Raw genomic sequence first — 9,377 nt, 5'->3', positions numbered from 1 at the left:
GCAGTCACATTATCTAGGACTTCTCCTTCATGTTAATTACCTATTGCTTTAATAAATTACCCCAAGCATATTATAAGCCACAAATATTTATTACCTCCAAGTTTCTGTGAGTTAGGCATTTGGGAATGGATTAACTGGGTGGTTTTGACTCAAGAGTTACTCCTGAGGTTGCAGTCAGGTTGTTGGCCAGGGATCTAGTCATCTGGAGAGGCTCCACTGGGGATAGAGGCTCTGCTTCCAAGATAGTGACATCGTTGCTACAAGTTCTCTGTTCCTCCCTAAAGGGGGGTTCTCCCTTACCCCTCACATGCCTGAGTATCCTCGTAACATAGCAACTGGTACTTCCCCGAGAGCAAATGATGAGAAGAGAGACAGAAAGACAAAGAATGAATCCACCCAAGATGGGGCAACAGTCTTTTTATAGCCTAATCTTGGAAATGACATCCCACCCCTTCTATTCCCTACAGTAAGGTACTGAGTCCAACCGATACTCCAGGAAAAGGGAATTGAGCTCCACCTCTCAAGGGGAGGAACATCAAAGTCTTCGTGGACCTATCTGTAAAAACACCACCGTCATTTACCATGGCTGGTGTCACTGAACTGGTATGATTACTTGATTTGTGTCTGTCTGGGCTGCACTCTTCAAAGAGGAAGAGCCTCTCCTTTATTTCTCCTTTCACCATCATATCCCAGTGCCCAACCCATAGTTAGCACTGAATATTTATTTAATGAATGGAATGATGTTAATTTTTTTTGTCTGTATAGTTCAAGAAAAATCTGGCAAAGAGGTCATGATCCATTTTTGACGGAATGTTACTGAAGCTCAGCCTGCACATGAAAATCCCTGCAGCTGGCTGGCCTTTGGATTTCAGTTTGAGGGGGATACAAGAGTGAGGGGCTATCATTCTTTTTCTTCATTCATTTAGCGAACATTTATTGAGCACTTACTGTGGTCTAGAAAGAGTGTCGGGTACTGAGGATGCAGAGCTTAATAGGATGCACAGCAGTTTTTATAAATTAAGACATCCACATGTTCGTGTATAAAGCAGCCCAAAGCCTTTTGAACAATCTTCAAACGTGAAAGACAACAGGCAGCTGTACTGGAAACAGACTCCTTGATACTGAGTTTGTAGAAGCTGTTTTATCGGCCCAGCATGTCGCCCAAGTGAAGTGGAGTATTTACATTTAATTCCAAAGTGGTTGTGCCAGCATCAATCCTCTGGTTTTCATACTTTTTGGTCACTGTTTGCAAATGTAATAAAAGGTTTTTGTCAAAGGAGCTGGATAAAGATGGAAAGAGAATGGTATTCTATGTGACTGGTGGGAAGCTTGAGTGGTCGATGCTGGGAAACAGTCGGCTGAGGTCACCGGGGCACACGTGGAGAACGGGGATAATGTGAAGAAAAGGAGTTGGAGAAAATGAAATAGCAGCAAAAATGGGCTTGGGCTAAAATGCATGCAGCGTGGGAAAAGCCCTGGTGTGACGCTCAAGGACCTCAGCTCTGGTCCTCACGTTGCTACATACTTCCTTTTTGGGGTCTCTATGTCTTTATTCGTAAAGTAAGTGCATTGTTTCAGACCAGAGGTTTTAAAACCTCTTTTTCCTTAGATCTCTCTAGTGCCACCCAGATATGTAAAGCAGAAGATTTAAGCCTCTCTTCTCAGACGACTAAGAATAGGGGGCTGTATCCCATGCTATTGGTGTCTCTTGCATATTCTCTTGTTCTGCAAAATTTTGGCTCCTTCCATTAAATTCCGACTGCCAGCACATGCTCCCTGTCACTCGCTCCCTCGCCAAGGGCTTTTTCTGGCTGCCAGAGTTTGTTTTGCCACTTCCTGGCACGTTGGAAGTACCAGAGAATTAACGTCCCTCATAAGCAGCTCTGAACCAATAATGGATGGGAGCCGTGGTATTTACACCCCAGCTCCTGCATGCCTCAGGTGGGATGCTGCTGATGCATGTCCTCCAGACTGGCTCACACAGTTCCCTAAGAGGCACAGGCTCTGTCTACCTGTCCGCAGTGATAATTGCATTGATAACACACCCCTTGTTGGCTGCCTTTCCTTCCCTTTCTCACTTCTTCACTCCCTAAGCGGTGACCCTAGAATCACCTTCCAAATATAAAACTTGCACTTAAATCCTTGTCTCTTGGTCAGCTTCTAGGGAAACCCAAACTAAGACAGTGACTGAGAACGGAAAAACCTCTCCTTTCCGCCTCCCTTATCCACCTGAGACATCTCTGCAGAGCCCCTAGGCCTAAGGGCAGTGTGCTAACCATTGGACTAAAACAAAAACAGCTTTTTCCTTAATGGTGGTGGTATTAAAAAATGCACGCCTCTCTGCTTTACTAGAACGTGGTGTATTAACAGCAGCTTTACCCAGGCATTTTCAGGTGAAAGGAACCAGATTCTTTAGAAACCCGAGATCAGATTATGCTTCGACTTTGTAGAGGGTTATTACGAACTGGCTTTCTCTTTTCTCACTTGCTTTATGGAGTGAGGAAACGAGTCTGTGCCAATTGGCAGATACGCTGGCCCCAAATAGGTTGAAGACAATGAAGCTTGAATGCTTTTAGATGGATATTGGCTCCCCGGTTTTGATTGGCGTTCTTTCCTGTCTCTTCTTCCAACCTTCACATGGAGGAGAAAAGGGAAAATCAGGTCCTTAGATGTTTCTCCCCTGCAGCTGGGAAGGAAGAACAAGAAGCATGAAGGAGGGTGTGTGTCGCGGGTGCCCTGCTCAAACTCCCTTGCCCTTCCCGCTTCGGGGAACAGTGGCCTGACTTCTGACTTTCTGCACCTGCACTTCCTTGCCTGGCTGGTGCTTTGTTGCTTTTTAGGGAATTAACACTCCCTGGGAGCAGCCCTCAGCCAGTGATTGATGAAACCTGGGATACAGATGCCCCAATTACCCTGTCCCTGGGGTGGGAAAACTCAGGGGTATGCAACACCAGTCCCATTCCATTCCCAGGATTAAGCTCTCATCACCTGCAGCAGTAACGTGCTCGATAACACTCCCTGTACTGGTTGCCTTTCTTCCCTGCTTCACTTCTCCATTCCTCTATGGATATTTTCTCACACCTCCCAAATAAATTTCGGGTACTCAAATTCTTGTCTCAGAGTCTACTCAAACTGCAACCAAAGTTTCCCAGGCAAGTGCTGGGTGCTTTCTGCTTATCCCTTATTTGTTCCTGGGGGGTCTGTCTTCTTTGGCCACAAAGTCAGTTGATGACAGAAGGTTCATGGGTGCTGTCAAGTGCCTCTGGGCTGGGGACCCAGACTTGGTGAGACCCCAGGAGACTACTGTGAGCTGGGAGTACGGGCTAAAGGACATGTGTCCTTCCTGCATGAACTGCTCTAGGTTCACTTCGTCATGGGCCAGACCTGCTTCTCTTGGGTGAATTCTACACCTTTACATGGCTTCTGCAGTAATCTGTGCTCTCTGCTCAGCACTGTCTACTTTGCTTGTTAGGCTCCTGCAATACAATAGCAAGCTACTTGGAGTTTCCCCACATCCCATTTCCTATTCGTTTCATGCCTGTTGAGTTCAATTAACTGTTCTCTCTGTCTATATTGCCCTTCCCTGCCTTTCCCTTAGCAACATCCTATGTATCCTAAAAGATCCAGTCTAAGGATGACTTCCTGTATAAAGTCTTCCCTGCATCCCTTGGGTGGAACAAGAGCCCTCGACCTTACTTCATGCCTCCCACCCACCCCCCAGCATCTCACTCTAACAGCACATTCACACACTGCACTGGAATTGTCAATGTATACATCTGTCTCTCCACCAGACAATGAGCTCCTTCAAAACCAGGCCGTGTATTATTCAATTTTTGAATCCCCAGTGTCCTTTAAAGGGACTGGCACACTGTAGGTGCTGGATGTAGGGTGGGTCCCCCAAAAACAGACACCAAGATGGAGATTTGTTTGCAAGTGATGTGTTAAGAAACTGCTCCCAGGAGAAACCAGGAAGTGGGTGGGGGGAGGAAAGAAGGCCAGCGAAGGGGAGGTGACAGGATTTCAGGCAAAAGTCTCGCTGAGGGGAGCCTCTGCCTGACCTTGTGGGGAGCTCTGGGGGCATGAGTTATGCCTCAGGAGCTGTCCCGAAAGCTGGGCTTGTGCATTCCCACACCAGACAGTCATAGGCTGCAATACTCCAAGGAGATGTAAACACCCAGGCACTTCTATGTCTCTGTACGTGTGGGTCAAGTGGTCCAGGAGCCCAAAGCCAGCCTTCTCGAGGCAGGCCCAGATGTGGGAGGTTAGAGACAAAAGCTGGGGCGTGATCCGCCCACAGAAGACAGGACAGCGTCCCACAGAGGATCAGGGGCCACAACCAGAGTGTCTACTAGAAGTCTCACTGCATGCCTGGTGACTTGCAGGGATATGCTGGCTGGGCAGACCCCCTGTGCCACTCCTGTCACCTCCAATTCAGCCTGTCTCAAACCCATCTCATCATGTAGTCCATCATCCGTCCTCTCCTTGCACCTGTTCTTGCCATGCTGAGTGTTTGGCTCCAACATACTCTGAATCTCCAAAGCCAGTTGCCAGAACTTGCCCTCGTAAGTTCATACCTCATGAATTCACCCAAATCTTTCAATTCTCTTGTCAAAGTCTTTTTTGAAGTCATCTTCTTTTTATTATTCTCATTATCTTGCTGCTACATTCTCAAAGCCAAGGATGGCACTTGTGCTTATTGAATGAATGGATGGATGGATGGATGGATGGCCCAATTTGCTAAAAGAACTTCTACCTCCATGCTTGGTGTATTAGTCTGTTCTCACGCTGCTAATAAAGACATGCCCAAGACTGAGTAATTTATAAAGGAAAGAGGTTTAACAGACTCACAGTTCCACATGGCTGGGGAGGCCTCACAGTCACGGCTGAAGACGAAGGAAGAGCAAAGAGACATCGTACATGGCAACAGGCAAGAGAGCTTGTGCAGGAGAACTCCCATTTATAAAGCCATCAGATTTGGTGAGACTTATTCATTACCATGAGAACAGTAAGGGGGAAATTGCCCCCATGATTCAATTACTTCCACCTGGCCCTGCCCTTGACATGTGGGGATTATTAGAATTCAAGGTGAGATTTGGGTGGGGACACAGACAAACCATATCATGTGGCGTGCAATTTTTCCATGAACCGATCCCACCCTCTTTCTTGATTTTATACATTCCTAAATACACATTCTACTTACCACAAAACACACTACTCGTTCTTATGCAGCATCATTCACGTGTCTTGACTTCTCTTCTTTGCCTTGCTCTTCTTTGCACCTAAAAAGCCTGATTTCTCATGCAGATCAAAACTACATTCAGATACCATCTCACGCCAGTTAGAATGGCGATCATTAAAAAATCTGGAGACAACAGATGCTGGAGAGGATGTGGTGAAATAGGAACACTTTTACACTGTTGGTGGGAGTGTAAATTAGTTCAACCATTGTGGAAGACAGTGTGGCGATTCCTCAAGGCCTTAGAAATAGAAATTCCATTTGACCCAGCAATCCCATTACCGGGTATATATCCAAAGGATTATAAATCGTTCTACTATAAGGACACATGCACACGAATGTTCATTGCAGCACTGTTTACAATAGCAAAGACCTGGAATCAACCCAAATGCCCATCGATGATAGACTGGACAGGGAAAATATGGCACATATACACCATGGAATATTATGCAGCAATCAAAAACGATGAGTTCGTGTCCTTTGTAGGGACGTGGATGAACCTGGAGAACATCATTCTCAGCAAACTGACACAAGAACAGAAAATGAAATACCACATGTTCTCACTCATAGGTGGGTGTTGAACAATGAGAACACATGGACACAGGGAGGGGAGCACTACACACTGGGGTCTGTTGGGGTGAATAGGGAGGGACAGCGGGGGTGGGGAGTTGGGAAGAGAGAGCGTGGGGAGAAATGCCAGATATAGGGGAAGGGGAGGAAGGCAGCAAATCACACTGCCACGTGTGTACCTATGCAACTATCTTGCATATTCTTCACATGTCCCCCAAAACCTAAAATGCAATTAAAAAAAGCCTGATTTCTCATCTTTTCTTGTAAAAATCCAGCTTATTTTCTGAGGCCCTTCTACCTGGGTGAGTTCTGCCTTTGACCTTGTGACATTTAGTGTGCTCCTCTCCTAGGGAACCGCTAAAAAGATTTTTTGGCTTTGCTATTTAAAAGACAATGAGCTCCTCCGTATCAAGAACTGGATGTGTGGTGGGTTTAGTTAGTGTCTTAGTCTGTTTTCTGTTGCCATAACAGAATACCAGAAAAATGGGTAATTTCCAAAGCAAAGGCATTTATTTCTTGTAGTTCTGGGGGCTGGGCACATCTGTTGCAGATCTTCATGCTGGTGGGACTTTCTGCAGAGTCCCCAGATGGCACAGGACATCACATGGTGAGGGGGCTGAGTGCTAGCTCAGGCCTTTCTTTCATAAAGTGACTAACGCCCCACACTCACCACTTCATCTTAATCCTAATTACTTCCCAAAGGTCACATCTCTCAAATCTACAGTTGGATTTCCCACCCTCTTAATACTATTCAATGGAGATTAAGTTTCAACATGAGTTTCAGAGGAGACAGACATTCAAACCATTGCGAGCTGGTCACCAGATTGTTTAGTTGTCTCCTCTTGTGGGCACATAGGATTATGCTGTCCTATCTCCTGGAAGTAAGCCATAACTGTATGACTTATTTTGACAAATCAAAGGTGAGCAGAGTAACTTGCACCTAAGTTACTTAGGTGCCACTTCCAGATGGGGTCATGAAAGAGCCAGTGTGGGATTCTCCACATCCCCTTTTCCTGTTTTATCAATCATGGAAAGAAAGAGATGGAGCCTCCCTCAGCCTTGGTCCCTGAGTGAGGGCGCTGTAGATTGAAGGCCTCTGTGTTTCCACAACAAATATGTGGCATAGACAAGAAATACATTTTTGTTGCTTCCAGTCACCAAGATTTGGGGTTGTCATGCGGCCTAACCTAGCCTCTCTTGACTGACATTGTATCGGATTCATCTTCCTAGCCCTTCAGAATCCAGCAAGTGTCTTGGTGTAGAAGTGCCTCAAGGTAGATGTATTGAATGAATTACACTAAGAAGCTCTGTTTCTGGACTGAAGTCACTGCTACTCTGTGGCTGAGGTGATGAAAAGGATAAAATGGGCCTGCTCTAAAACTGAGGCATTAGGGTTGAATTTACACAGATGAATTAAGTAAGGCATTGAATGACTGTCCATCGAATTTTCATTTTAGATGGTCAATGAGGTGATTACAGTTTTGAAATGGAAAGAATGTTCTCCACATACTATTTCTCTTCTTTCCTCCCTCCTTTCCTTTCTTCCTTCTCTCCCTCCCTCCCATTTCACCCTTTTCTTCCTTCCTCCCCTCCTTTCTTTCTCGTAAACTTAGTTCTAGCTCTTGGTTGAGCACGATCAGCTTGTATGGGAAGCAGGAAGAAACCAGCCTTATGATTTTTAATTTCTTTAAGGTATGACTAAAGAACAGAAAACCTAGACATAAGAAAAATAAAATTGTGTTTTGAAAAGATTAATCTTTATGCTAGCAGAGGCAGTCTTGATCAGATCTTCTGTTTCTCAATTTCTCAACCTCTATAGCTCAAATTTCACCCCAAAAGCAAAAAGAATAAGATTTTCTAATGGCAAAAATAAATCTAATATTAAGTTTTTGTGTCTGGCTTTTCTCACTTTCTGGGGTTGTTTCCTATTATCATGGTCCAGGATCTTGGAAAGACCTTCAAGAAAAGAATTTTTTCATCAGTGACTGTGACAAATGAATCACACGGACAATTTGCTACAATGGTATTTTTTTTTTTTTTTGGTACAAAGGCAAGAAATTCTGAGTGGGGAAGCTCAGACTTCACCAACCTCATGGTTCTGAAATCACTCATCCAGACATGAAACAAAATTGAAAAATCAGAGAGATCTAGTTTGAAAGAAAAAAGAATGGTTGATGGCCTGATAACCAAGTAAGCACTCACTTTGCTTTTGTGCTGTTGGATGAGGATACTTGGATCACAAGAGGACTTGGAAATGTCAAAGAATTGACAGGCAGGGCTAACAGACTCAGGCAAAGTGTTTATCATACCAAAAAAGAAAAAAAGCATGCACCTGGAGTGTCAGCAGTCGCACTCGGACCGGAAAGCCTCACATCTCCCCTCTTGCCATAACAAACTCATTGACAAGAACTGTCATTGACTGTGCTTTATCTCCCATGTGCTACTCTGAGGGCGCATTCCAAGTGCATCCCACGTAAATTGAGGTTTGCTTCCTGACCTGGGAGATCAATTCACTGTCAAAGAGAGCCGGCTGATGAATCACCTTGTGGCTGCCACTGCATTGAAAATCACATCAAATACCTTCTCAAACACACTTCTGAATTACACGCTGGAATCTCCAAAGAGAAGGTTATAGATGAATCTGGAAAAACATGTATTCATCTATGTAGCTCAGCAGCCTGGGTATCTCACAAAGCCAATGAAAGGAGGCAGGTGCTCAGTGGTTTGGGTTGCTTTTGCAGTAGTGTGTCGGGGTTAATAGCGTGGATCTTGGAGCCTGGTTGTTGGGTGTGAAGCCTGGATCTTGGAGCCTGGTGGCTGGGTGTGAAGCTCTGTGACCTTGGGAAAATTATTCAGCATCTCTCTAAATAAGTTTGAAAAACTCTGATTTACTTTTCTTGGCTACAAAACAAGGATGACTATTGTGGTACCTTCTTCCCTCAAAGACAGGGTTGTGTCTTAAGCTGGTTCCCTCAGGGGAACATCCCAGACATAGATTTAAGAGCAAGTGGTTGATTGGGAGGTGAAGATAGATGAGTAGTAAAGGAAGACAGGAAGGAGCAAGTTACCACTGCAGGTGACTTGAGCATAATCCCCCTGGGGAGTGCTGGAGACTGTAAAACACAACTCAGGGTAAAACATGCACTCCAAGGGTGAAGGAGGCGGGGTATTTATACACCAATTCCAAGCCAGCCTTAATTGAGGACTGCTTTCATATGCAAGGGCATGAATGTCCATGTGCCATCTGAGTGCATACGCCTGGTGGGGGTGTGAATTCCCTGACACTTTTGGCTGCCATTCAGCCTGCCACGTGGGCTCTGTCAGGAAGAGAAAGGTCTCAGGCAAAGCAATGCATGAGCTGACAGCTGGCCGTCAGGCAGTGTGTGCTGAAGTAGTGAGGATGAAGTGTGTGTGCAGGGCTACAGCCTGTTGTGAACATGAAATGAGTTAATTATTGTGAAACCCTTAGAAGAGTCCCTGGCACAAAGCAAGCACTCCTCCAAGAGCTTGATTAAAACTGAGGCTGGATGGCTTTTCTTTGGGATGACTTACTATCTCAGGATGGAGTTTA

The 9,377-nt window shown here is 45.2% G+C and overlaps 1 long non-coding RNA gene across 1 annotated transcript in view; it reads right to left on the bottom strand.

Moving 5' to 3' along the window:
* Positions 1-710: 710 nt before the first annotated feature.
* LOC128932046 (uncharacterized) overlaps positions 711-9,377 on the bottom strand; it is a 29,785-nt gene continuing 21,118 nt past the window's right edge. The window contains exon 2 of the long non-coding RNA XR_013535202.1: positions 711-2,686. This is a non-coding gene — a long non-coding RNA (uncharacterized LOC128932046). The remainder of the gene's footprint in view (positions 2,687-9,377) is intronic.

The sequence above is a fragment of the Callithrix jacchus genome, chromosome 5 (assembly GCF_049354715.1).
Source record: "Callithrix jacchus isolate 240 chromosome 5, calJac240_pri, whole genome shotgun sequence".
NCBI classification, from domain to species: Eukaryota; Metazoa; Chordata; class Mammalia; order Primates; family Cebidae; genus Callithrix; species Callithrix jacchus.
Note: the sequence above shows the minus strand (reverse complement) of the source record. Positions and strands in the feature narration are given on the sequence as shown.